Below are 13,622 nucleotides of genomic sequence, written 5' to 3' on the forward strand. Positions count from 1 at the left end.
TGTGCTTGATGTGTGCTTGGGTTGTTTGTCCCACTGGAACTGTCCCGTTGTGTCCCAAACGATTATTCTCAGAGGATATGGTCAGAGGAGACAATGACTGACCTGTTATGCCAAAATAACAAGAAATGTTTAGATGAGCCGGGGTTTTAAATCTAAGAACACTATACCACCTGTCAAACATGCTAGTGGTATCACCATGCTATGGATCTTTTTCACCACTAGTAGTTCTAGCCCATGGCACAAACCAGATGGACTAACAAAGAAGGAAGACCACCTCCATGTTCTTCAGCTTCATCTTAAATCAATAGCTGGAATGTAGAAAAAATTAACCAACTGTTGGTTCTGATGTGCTCTCAAATTCCAGACTTCAAGAACCAATGTCCAGCAGCTATTAGATGTGCCTCTACGTCGGCACACATGAAATACATAGTTATGTCATCAGCAGCATTATGTGTTGCTTGACTCCATTTTGACAGGGTAATGTAGTGATTTATGGACCAGGGTCGCTTTAACATAAAGCTTTTAGAATGGCAGCAACTGGGTAAAAAGAGTAAAGACTACACTTTGCTAACAGGCCCACAGTTTTTGACTAAAGTGGCCAAACATGTAACTATAATTAGTCCAGAAGTTTGCTGACAGCTTCAAAAAGGTTTGAGTTCACAGCAACTTGAGTTTGGATCAGGTATCACTATGCTGTACGAAGATATTTGAGCCTTTATGTGAAACTTTGACCCTGTTTGAATCAAAGAAAACCTGTGATAAACTCAAAATTGTGCACCCAGTTCGTGAGTTCGTTCATTGAGTTGTTTTAGAATTATTTTATCAAAAAACAAACAAAAAAACAATACTTATGTAATGGACCACTTTGAAAAGCAGGAGTCACGGGAATTATTAGAACATAGTTCATTAGAAAATAGTTTGTTAGAAAATATTTTAATCCAAATTTTTATTTGCAAAAATAAATAGAAAGCTCATAGCGGAGGTCAAAGATAAAAAGGTGGACCCAGTCACAAAATATGCAGCCTTATAGCCTTAGCTATAAGGCCTGAGCCTTAGCTCAGTTAGTTGGTTGCCCAGCTAAACACTAGACAATTACTAACTACAAAAGAATAAAACAGTACAGTCAACTTTAAAACACCAATGAGGGAAAAAAACTAAAATATTTTTTTACCTCAAATAAAAATCGTTTCAAAAATGCGTCCACATATTTAGCTGCTCTGACTTCTGGTCACCAAACTCCCAAGGATCATGGAACGTGAAGAACCAGTAGAAGAAACAAGAATTGGTAATGAAAGTCAAGATGAGAAATTAGTTGATGAAAATATATAAGTGAACAAAGTGTGTGTGCTCACTAATTGAATTAATGCATCTAAACCACTGTATAAACATTATTTTTGCTTATTGAAGTGTGTCATTGTTGTACAAACAACAATAAACGCCGGCGCATGAGAGTTACCCATCTTGATCAGGTGGGGCAATGGTTCTGGGCCACCAAAACTTGAAAGAAAAATTAAAAGCTCCAAATTATAAATGTAAATAAACCTCCAACCAGAGCTATGCACTCTACAGTGATTATTCTGGATTGCAAACAGAAGTGTTGCTAAAGGGAACTAGTCTTGCAGGGATGAAAGTACTGAGTACTGGGACTCAATCTTTCACAATCTTAAGGACAAAATCATCAGGCTACAAAACATAGCACACAAGCAAGGACAAAGCCTGCAAACATCTTGATATATACATGAAGAAAATACCATCAGTGGCCTTGAGGCTGGTGGGTTTTATGGCCATCTTGTAAACTGGAAGCACTCCTCTCCAGTAATGTCAGTTTGCAGTTTATGAATATGAAGGTGTTTCACTGGGGGGACAGAAAATAATTAAGTTTTTTTTTTTTTTTAAAGAACAGTGAACCCCCCACACCAAACCTATTCCATACAGATTGTGTTACCATATCCCGACTGATCTGCGCCATCTGGCTCTGGATCTAAATTTTGGCACCCGGTCCGTGTGGAATGCCCTGACACACGGCTCGTCTCTCTGTGAAATGAAGGGAAAATGAAAATGAAATGAGCCGAGCCTCTCTGCTGATCCTGGTCTGCGCTCCATCCTCGCCACACATGCACACAGTTACACACACCGCCTCCCTTCTGTATCATCATCCTCCATCCTCTCACCCCTACATCCCCTCAAACCCACCCTCCTCCTCCTCCTCCTCCTTCGCGCCACCCCTGGGTAATCAGTGTGCTCTCTCATTCTGTGGCACACAGAGACACATTGATCAGGCAGTGCGCACTCATGTTCGTGAGTCACGCATCCACACACACACACTCACAAACACACCAGGATTGTCTTTTCCACCCATAAACACACACACACATACATTGATCTAGCCCGCAGGTCAAGTTCAATAGGAACAGCCAAGCAGACATTTTTTTCCCCTTTTTTAATGGCAAGCAATGCTGTGTGTTGCAAGGAGCTCTCTTTATCTACATTGCTGTCTCACAAATGCTAGTTCAGCTTTGTTTCTCCTGTCCATACATACATGAATGCATCTGAATTTGACAACAAAGCAATAAAAATTAATGTACAAACACTAAGTTATAGTTCAAGCTTGAACAGTTTCCTTACAGGGCTTTCTAACAAACAAGCCTCAAAAAACTATATACGCATGGCCAGAAGGTAAACTAGTTATTTAAAAAGGCTAAACTCATACAGTATCTCAATGCATGGTTGACATCAACAGAGCAAAGATCATAAGTTTGGACATTCTGAACATGCAGCTGGATGTTAAAAAAATATATGCATAGCAGATGTAGCCAATCATCACCAAAGACAGTCACTATGTCTTTGATCCAATATGTGCAATCTATAAAAAAACTATGATTAAGCTATGATATGAGAGATGTATAAACATTTAATAAACCATAAACCTATGACCTCTGGAATTAGTGCAACAATACCTCTTCTGTTTTGGCATTGTTCTCAATGGATTTAATTATATTGAATTAATTAATTGATTAATACTGAAATTGAATTATAGCCTAAAACAGTGAAAATTTAAATGTTTTATCTAAATGATATATACCAATTTCTGGGGGGATAAAAGTTAAAATGTATTAAAAGTTAGGCTTTACCTCAAATATAATGTGGAATTCAGAGTTTTCATTTGCAAATAATTAAACATTGAGTATTCTTATTTTTTCACCAATCTATATTTGATATGGAAACTTATCTCTGTAAGTCATATTTAAGTAATTCCATAGTTTATGTTTTATACCCTGGCTGCACAGTGTTCTGCAGCACTGTTGCCTGGCAGAATGAAAGTCCCGGGTTTGAATCCTGGCGTGGGCTCTCCACTGCATGGAGTTTGCATGTTTTCCCCGAGCAATTGTGTATTTGTACTAAGACTACCTCTCAGAATCCATAAGCATGTTAGGTTAACTTCTCTCTCTAAATTAGGTGTGAGTGTGCATGTTTGTCTGTCTTGTCTCTGTGTTGTGCCGTGGTGGCCTGGCGACCTGTCCAGGGTGTACCCTTCCTCCAACTGTTGCCCATCACCTAACAACTGGGGTGGGTACAAAAATGAAAAAATGCATCATTGTAAATCCTAAATTTTCTCCCTTCAAACTTATCGATAAGGCAAACACTGCTCAACTCAATATAGTTGGTTTAAACTAAACTAGTAAACCAATCAGATCTTAGAGCCCAGGGACTCTTTTCTGTTCCAGATCATGGCTGATGAACTTTTGGCATATCCGAAAACAGAGAATCGCATCTATTTTCACACTTTTCCTCAACAGCAGCATTGGAGAGATATCCACCTGGGTCCGAACGGGTTTGGACACCCACAAACATTTGCAGTTTGCAGTTTAAGTAAAGTCTGTTTTGTGTGAAACCAACATCGGAACTTCACAGCCGACTACCTTAGAGACGGTCTGCTGGTAACTTTTTTCAGCTGTTGCAGGAAAGCTGTGTCGAGACGGCGCGGAGCGGTCTCCTCTCCTGCGGCCAGGCCAAGCTAAGAGGAAAGCTGATCTGAAGTCACCCGCTGCAACCAGCACAGGCCCTCACAAGAAGCAGCTACACTAGGGAGGCCGAGGAGACGTCCCTGCTTCCACAGCCTGGATGCGCCCCCTCCCTGAAGCTGTGTACAGTTTGCCCAGGTCTGGTTTCCTGTGTTGTCTCTACAATTGTGGCCAGTGGAGATAGGCACCAGTGCTCCTAGCTTCCCAAAGGAAAAATTGCATTAATAAAATCAAGGTACTGATTTTTACTGACCAAATTATTCTTTAAAATTTTATTTTATCAAATACTGTTTTGTTTAACTCAGGATTGGCATTGTGAATGGGTTGAAACACATACCAAATGTTCTAAATCAGTTAAGCTAATTTGATATCATTCCACTCCTTTAAGATGAACTTTGGTTCTCTAACTTGGATCTGCAGTGAACCAAGATTCACTGAATCATTCTGATGATGGTTTTCAACCATTGTATTTGTCTTTTTGTTTCTTTTGTGTGTACATAGTGTCTTAGCTTCTTTTCATCTTAATTTTGCTTAGTAACTTTAAGTTACACCTAGCCTAGTAGAGAGGATTTGTTGACTGAAATACAGTGTTATTTCAGATAAACAGATTTTTATAGTGGTGTTCTCTGGATGTTCATTTGAATTCTGTTAATAAATTCTTGAACTTGAAGAAAAGTTGTCCCTCCTTTATTCCATATGTGAGCAGAGTTTATGTTAAAAGAACGCCAGTGCTTGAATCAGACTTTCAACTAGTGTCCTTATATCAGCTGTTTGGGCTGATATTCACCGAACAATACTTAACAGACCGAAGGTTATTTATTAAACATTAAATAACTTAAAACACTGTGTAATAGCACAACAGAGTGTCTTTAAGGAGCCACTGTGACATTTTACATTATTTCATGTTGAATAGCTGCACAGAAAGCATAAAATAACTTATAAAATGTATTTTAATAATGCTTTAACCATATCGTACATTATATTTTCATTAAATGACCAGTTATTAAATTTCATGATTGCATTTGAATACATTAGCAAGATATTTAATTAACTTCACATCTATTTCATATTTTATAAATATTATCTACAACTCTAATATTATGTATGTGTATATATGTATGTATATGTGTGTTATGTATTGAACTTGACCGTTTTGGATTTAAATCTGGCTGTTCACTTGGTGTGGAATGAACAGCAACAGACTATAAAGATGAGAAAACTGTGCAAAAACAGCAGGTATGTAAACATTTGTTGAGAGTGTTGGGAGCAGTGATGGCTAAAAAGTCTAATAGCAGCAGAGTAGAGGGATCTGTGATTACACTCCTTTGTGCTGTCACAGTGATATCACTGAAGTAGCTCTCCAACTCTGCAACAGGTTCATGCAGGATAGGAGGTACTGTCCAACATTTATGCTGTTATTCCAGGGTCAGTCTGTATTTCACCATCTGCACTGGGTCAAATGGGCATCCTAAAACAGAACAGCCTTTCCTGAGGAGCTTACATAACCATTTCATCTTAGCTGTAGACAAGTTGGTGCTCCAATAGAGCACACTGTAGAAGATGGCTGATGCCACCAAAGAGTCACAGAAGGTCTTCAGGAGCACCTCTTGCACTTTAAGAGATCTCAGCCTTCTTAGCAGGTGGAGTCTGCTTAGACCCTTCCTGTAAAGAGCATCAGATTTATGACTCCAGTCCAGTTATTGTTCCGGTGAACGCCTTGATACCTATAAGAGTCTCAATGTCAGTTCCCTGGATATTCACTGGTGTCAGTGTGGTGGCTCTGCACTTTGGGAAGTCCCTCCTCCTGCTCCTTGGTGTTTCCTGCACTAACCAGGAGATGTTACCATTGGCACCAGTCCACAAATTCATATGTTCACTGTCTGCACTACGACTCATATTTACCTGGGACTATGGCAAAGTCATCAGATCATTTCTGAAGATGCCAGCCAGGTGAGTTGATGGAGAAGTCTGCAGTACAGAGAGTGAACAGGAATGGGGCCAGCACAATTCCCTGTTGGGCCCCATACTGCTGGCCAGCCTGTCGGACACAGTGACCTATGTCTTCACATACTGTGGGCGGTCAGTGAGGTAGTCCTGTATTCACTGGAAAAAGAGGATGGTTCACTCCTGACAGCTCCAAATAGTCCCTCATAAGTCTCAGATGGATGGTGTTAAAAGCACTGGAGAGATAAAAGAAAGTGATCTTCATAGTACTTTAAGGCTTCTGCAAACGTGTCAGAGCTTGGTGAAGGAGGCAGATGATGGCATCAATCACCCCGATGCCAGAGTGGTAGGTGAACTGCAGTGGATCAGACAAAGACTTCGCCAGGGGGTGAAGATGGTTGATGACCAGACTCTCAGTGGTCTTCATCAGATGTCGGTTTGTTATTGGAGAAACACCATACCTTTATGAGGGGCACAGTGTTGACCACACAGAACATATGTAGTCCATGATGTTGTCTTTCATGCTGCCAATGTCCAGCCCATGATAGGCACATAGCTATTTTCACACCGTGAAGCTGAAACAGTCCTTCAGAGCTTCTTCAGTCTTCGCAAACCATCTCTTCACTGTGCGCCTTGCAACAAGTTCTCTGTGTACAAGGGATTTATACAATGCCTGAAGATGAACCAGGTGCTGATCCAAGCACCAAAGGGGAGAGAGAGGTAAGAAGCAGCATGCCTTCTATATGTTGGCGTCCAATATGTCTAGCATTTTATTGTCTCTGATGCAGCAGGTGACATACTGGGTGAAGACAGGAAGAGTGGAGGACAGGCAAATATGATTACAGTCCCCAGAGATCAAGAAAGCACTTGGAGAGGCTGTTTTTGGAGTCTGCTGGTTACACTACGGAAGAAATCGCATGGCGCTGTAGCAATGTCAGAGGGGGGAATACACACAGTTACAGCGATAACCTGTTTAAACTCCTGGGGAAGATAATACAGTCTCATGCTAACAGCTAGTAGTTCAATGCCCATACTGCAGAGCATCTCTAATCTCCTTTTTTATTACCACTCTTCTTGGTTCTGTGAGCCTAGAGTAAATGAAAACCATCCATGGCTATGTGTGAGTCCAGAGTTGGTGCAGTTAGCCACGTCTTAGCATTTCCAAGCTACTGTCCCAAAATCAGCTCTGTAGCCAAGTTAGCGCCGCCAATTCTTTTACTGTGCTGGTAAGGGAGGATGACGGGATGAAAGGTCTGTACCTTTGCCTCCAGTTGTGGTGTCTGATGCCAGCGCAGTTCCCTTACCTCTTCCCTCTCAGCTTGCGGTGAACATCGGATTGCTCACTTGGAGGCGGTGCAGCTGAGTTACAAGAGCTAACAGCTGATTTTGTGTATAAAAAATTGAGGCATTGTCACTCATGCTGTCTCCATAAAAAAGCCAAAAAAAATTAATTCATTTTGTCCACAAAACAGTTAATTTCATAATATGCAAAAGCATGGAGGGAAAAGACAAAAACACACAGTACATCTAAGGATATGTTTTGTAAAGGAAAAGTTGAGGGTGGATCTGCTGGAACAGGCTGCCTGCTTGCATAGCAGCTGCAGTTACATGAACAGGAATCATTAAACTTTTCTTTCCATAGTTATTTATATTAAGGCTTGTATATATTTTTTGTAATTATTTTATTTATGGAATGTGACACCTTTGGCCATATTTGCTAATTTTGCTGCATGGAAAATCATGTTACTTATACTAATCCAATAACAGTGTGGTTTAAATTTAGTCAAGAAAGCCAACAAAAAACATTTATATGTGCTCAAAATGTCATTTTTCATAGCTTTGTAACTGAGTTTTACAAATTGATAATTTAAAAAGCAAATTAAGAAATAGGCAATTAAACCATTTATTTGTGTCAACATCAACCACTAAATGCATATAGAGCCTTGTTTAGAATTTCAAACTTTAGACAGTTTTCTAAAAAGATGGCTTTGGATTTGATACCCTTTAAATGAGCTCTTGCTGAATGATCTTGTCTACTCTTTTTGTGTAAAATCCATGTGAGCTACAGACACTTTGCAACCAAGGCTGAACTCGTAATTTTGTTTCATCAAGCCCAAGATGAAATTTAAAGCCAGAGTCAGAAAAGACAGAAAAAAGCCTGGTGGTTTTAAAACAGTTTGACATAGTTTCACACAGTGGTGGAAACCCTATACATAAAAAGATTCAAAATCATGATGCCTCAACCACCGTCCTTTATGGTGGCATTGGTTTTAAATTTAAATACACATAAAATGTTTAGCATTTTTCACCTTTCCTAGTTGTATTGCATTTAATAATAATAATTGAACTTTATTGATCTCACAATGGAGAAATTCACTTCTGCATCTTAACCCATTCCTTGGGAGCAGTGGGCTGCCACTGTGCAGCACCTGGGGAGCAATCAGGGGTTAAGGGTCTTGCTCAGGGACCCAGAGTGCAGGCTGTGGGGATTGAACCAGGTACTAGCATCCTTCTCAGAGCACAAGTGCACTGCTCTAACCATTAGGCCAACACTCCCCTTTCTTGCTCAGGGACCCAGAGTGCCATGACTGGGGATCAAACCGGGTACTTGCATCCTACAGTGCAAGTGCGGTGCTCTAACCACTCGGCCACAACCCCCCTCCCCAGCCCCCCCCCCCCCCCCCCCAAATGACCCATTTCAATTCAATTCAATTCAATTCAATTTTATTTATATAGCGCCAAATCATGAAACATGTCATCTCAAGGCACTTTACAAAGTCAAGTTCAATCATATTATACAGATTGGGTCAGATTATACAGATTGGTCAAAAATGTCCTATATAAGGAAACCAGTTGATTGCATCAAAGTCCCGACAAGCAGCATTCACTCCTGGGGAACCGTAGAGCCACAGGAAGAGTCATCTGCATTGTACATGGCTTTGCTGCAATCCCTCATACTGAGCAAGCATGAAGCGACAGTGGGAAGAAAAACCACCCATTAACGGGAAAAAAAACCTCCGGCAGAACCGGGCTCAGTATGAACGGTCATCTGCCTCGACCGACTGGGGGTTACAGAAGACAGAACAGAGACACAACAAGAGAGACAAAAAAGCACAGAAGCACAGATTTCACTGTACATTTTACATCCTAAGTGAATCTGACATTTATCTTTTGGAGTGCAGTAAATGAACATTATGTAGACTTATGATGGCTTATGTTGATGATAGTAAAGTGTAACTGGTCTAGATGTTTCATACATACAATTCATGTATTATTCTTTGCTTATCGTGTGTGTGTGTGTGTGTGTGTGTGTGTGTGTGTGTGTGTGTGTGTGTGTGTGTGTGTGTGTGTGTGTGTTTGATGCTGCTGACTAGCTTTTGCTGATTAAAGTAAGTTAAATATTATATAAGACAAGGCATTAAAGTATTTCTGATTCTGATTCTGATTATGAACCGATACGGTTTTGACCACATAGTATGTAAATAACAGAGCTATTTGTGCCCACACAGTTTATTCCTTTTGCTTATAGATTTTTGAACTGATCTGTCTGAATTTTCCACTGAGATCAAGCACACTAACAGGGTAAATACATGAATCATGCAAACAGACACAGAGGGAAACATGCAGGAAAAAGCAGATAAAAATCAGAGAAACTCTTACCACATGCTGAAAAAATATGAGCCAACATCTCAGTAAGCAAAAGCAAGCAGCGATTGATTAGGAATGGGAATCCCACTGGACTAAAACCTCTCTTTTCCACTTGCCGTGTAACTCTGTTTTGCTCCTTTTTTATTTTTGAGTAATTTATCCCTCTGAGAGATAGAGAGGGAGGAAGACACAAATACAGAGAGAGTCCCACATTTGGCACTTTGATTTAGAGAAGCAAATTTAATTTTGTTTGCTTTATGCAAAAAAGCTCAGCATCGACCACGACTTCTGTTGATATCCACTGGAGGCAGAAACATCGCTAATGGGAGCCAGTGCCAAGCTCACCACACAGCTACAGGGATACGACTCTAACCGAATTAGCCTCATGCATATATTTAATACAGACTTGCTGCACAAATTAGCCCGGCGGTATGTAGCCTAGCACCTCTCCAGTGAGGCTTTGAGATCTGAGCAGCAAATTAATTGGCGAGGTTGCCTCCAAGAGTGGCTCCTCTGCGTTTCCTTCACCCTGGATTTTTGCTTTTCAATTGCTGAAACACATTTGATATGCGCGGCGGAAAAAAAGCAAGCGTGTAAAAGCCGTGTCCGTCCACAGAAGCAACATTTGCAGTGATTCCTTTGAATTTAAGCATCTGCCTCTCAAATAACACCAAGTGTGTATGACACATTGTTTCATGTGTGTGACCTCTAAATCTTATTCAGATACTGAGTGTTTCCATTTTGCAAATATTACTATGCTTTTTAGCCGAAGGTGATTTTGTTCATTAAGAGTCACACAAATTCCACTTGCTAAGAGACTCTGAATTAAACTGGAGCACATCTGTAGACTATGGTAACTAGAGACTGAAAATGCTGGGGGACTATGTCTTTGGTGGTTTGATACCAAGAGAGAACTTGTTACCACATATAAAATCTAGGCAAATAAATGGAAGAAATACTGATTAGAATTAGAGATATTAGTTTCTAATTGTGTGTCTGAGACAGAAAAACAAGCAGGAGAACAATGCATATATTGGTTTGATTGCAATTATGAGAGTGCACTTTATTGCACCCAGAGGTCTCTCTAACATCCATTTTGGTTCGATTCTGGAATGCCTGGGCTGATTTTGATTAGGAAAACTATACATTTAATCCAGATTTATTCATTTAGGTCAGACTGATTGAAATCTACATATTAACTGTGTAAATGCACAAAAACTGATTTTTATTTGGCTTTTAAGTGATTTTAGAACAGGATAATAAGACTAGAGCAAATACAGGAACTGTTATTTGATTATTTTTACTTCTTCATATAATGCACTTAAAAAAGAGCTGTTTTAATTTCCTTAAAAGACATAAGAGATTTTAACCTAAATGGTTTTGGAGGCATTATATAAGAATGAGAGAGTTGAATAGGCCTTTCCTTGTCCTACCCCTACCAGCTTGCTGCAGTGAGGGAGAATGTAGGATAAATAGAGAGTTTTAGTAATGAACAGATGGGAACTTCTAAAGAAATATAGGAGAAGAGGGTTATTTCCCCAAAAATGTCATTATTAAGGGTTGTTTTAAAATAGGTGTCCTGCATCTCAACCTGAAGTTTACATTTCTAAGATATGAAATCCACCTTCTTGATTTATATCAAGAGGGTATATACTCCGCAGTATACATACCAGGCTTTTGTGATCTAAAAAAATAAAACCATGATAAACTAGTTCAGATGTTTTCCATATCTGCTGTAACATTTGTGCACACTCTTAAACTAATACCGTTCATCACACAGACGGTACATAATAATCTAATTGTATAATTATATAAAGGTAGATTTATACATTCCATTGACAGCAAATATCAGTCATGTATGGTAATTGCCAGCTATTAATGAATGTACAGTATGATGTCTCATATTTCAATAAGAAATAAAAACATTTATTTTTTGACTTATTGATATTATTTTTCTCTCTCTAACAGGGCACTACTTTCAGTTTTCTACTACTCATTCAATACAGAAAAAATTATTTTGTGCTCCCAAATTTTACTCACAAAAGCCGTAACGCCTATCTTACCAAATGTTGTAATCATCGGATCTAACAAATCTAAATATGCAACATCCTTTTTGTCCTTCGTGTAATTCCCTGCTTAATTCTTCTGCTTATCGCTTTCACTTCCTCCCCCGTCCCCACGCCAATATGGATTTTAGGGGAGCGGTTCGCTAACTTTATTGTTAGCACCTGTAATTAGTCAGAGAGGCTAACTAATCACAACACCTCAGTATTTTTGAAAAACAATGCTGGCCACATGAGCACAAGAGTTGTAGAAATTTTCCAACAGGTGGTCAATTGTGCTTGGTGAAACAAAAATGTGTGATTTGGTGGTGGAGGTGGGGCGCTCTGGGTTTAAGTGCCTGGCACAGAGCTGTCAGGTTTTTGCTTTTATGTGTCAGGTTTAGATGGAGTAGTCTAAACAATGCAAGAAAAAAATGAGAAAGCATGGTTTTCAATTAAATGTGTTACAAATATGTAACAGTGCAGCTGATGTCAATTGAACTGGATCTTGACAAAACAATAAAAAACTATCATGATTATGTTTTAAATGTAGACACTGCAAGACCTGAGTGCATCCTATTGCAAATTTAATTTCGGCAGTTCAGCAAAGCAAGTGATTCAGGGCAGAACGCCACACTTCCTTACGCAAGTTTTTGCCGATGTCTGTTTTATGATCAGCTGAATTTGGCTGTATTGTGTTACTGAACTGAATTGAACTGTAAGTAATTGTATATAAATCTGATTGGGTTGCAATAATGTAAACTCGTCAGGTTTTTGGTGTTTTGATCAGGACCGAAGTTCAGAGAAGGACTTGGAAGCTGTAGGATAATAAGTGAATAATTAAAAAATAAGGAAGGCTTACATGATAACAGGAACCAGGAACACGGTAAGGGTGACACCAGAAAAGGGTGGGGTGATGGAGGACTTGACAACTAGTTAAGGCTGTCCTGACTGAGTATATAGGAGGCAAGATGGGAGAAGCAGCAGGTGAGAGGAATAAAAGGAAATTAAGCGGAAGGGAAGCAGGCCAGTGAGCTGGCAATGGGAGAGGGAGAGCTGAATCTTTTGTGTGTGTGTGTGTGTGTGTGTGTGTGTGTGTGTGTGTGTGTGTGTGTGTGTGTGTGTGTGTGTGTGTGTGTGTGTGTGTGTGTGTGTGTGTGTGTGTGTGTGTGTGTGTGTGTCCTGTCTGGCAGTGTAGCAATACGAATTGTTGTCTTAATGCCAAAGAGAGCCCAACAGATTTTACTTTCACAAGTGGAGCATTACTGCTTTCACCATAGTGATTCGCTTGATTTATACATGCAAGAAGCTTTATTAGATTTTATGCTGGGACTATTTCATGTTTAATCAACACTGAAGCGGGAAGGTAAAACAGGGAAAAAAAAGAGATAAACAGATGAGACAAAATGTTAAAAGGGAGAAGAGGTGTAAGAGGAGAGGAAAGGAAAGGAAGGGAAGAGAGCAATATAACATCCTCAGAGTCTGCTTCTTCACTTGCAAAGGGAGATATAAAAAGAACAGCAAAACCAACTGATAAAGTATTACAGGTACAAACAACCAACACCTTGGTAACATCATTGAAGGATATACAGTATGATTTAATATGAAATGTATAAAGTGACATCTAAAGATAATATTAGGGGTCTTCTGTATAGAAGTGAATCTGTAAGTACCTGAATCCAAACACCTGTAGGTGCTTGCGCTTCAGGCAAGAGTTCGCTTGTGTATGTAATTTTTGTCTTATGGGAGAGCTGAATCTAGAAGAAACATCAAGAATGGCCAGACATGAAGGAATAACCTAACTAAACTAAGAACGGGCAGGTAGAAAGTAATGTCATAACAGAAGCTGACTAACTTGGGAACTGAATCTAATAGATAGAAGAATAAACTGCTAACATAAATACTGAACTTCCCATATCAAACAGATTTCCAGAGTTTCCTTTTTTCACCTCAGGAATATCGCCAA

The 13,622-nt window shown here is 39.6% G+C and overlaps 1 long non-coding RNA gene across 1 annotated transcript; it reads right to left on the reverse strand.

The window, feature by feature from the left end:
• Nucleotides 1-1,176: 1,176 nt before the first annotated feature.
• LOC118566114 lies at nucleotides 1,177-9,809 on the reverse strand. Its single transcript, XR_004932809.1, has 3 exons — nucleotides 9,627-9,809; nucleotides 1,946-2,034; nucleotides 1,177-1,855 (listed from the first exon to the last, which is right to left on the reverse strand). It is a non-coding gene; the product is annotated as an uncharacterized LOC118566114 (long non-coding RNA).
• Nucleotides 9,810-13,622: the final 3,813 nt, after the last annotated feature.

This window comes from Fundulus heteroclitus, chromosome 15, assembly GCF_011125445.2.
Source record: "Fundulus heteroclitus isolate FHET01 chromosome 15, MU-UCD_Fhet_4.1, whole genome shotgun sequence".
Taxonomy (NCBI): Eukaryota; Metazoa; Chordata; class Actinopteri; order Cyprinodontiformes; family Fundulidae; genus Fundulus; species Fundulus heteroclitus.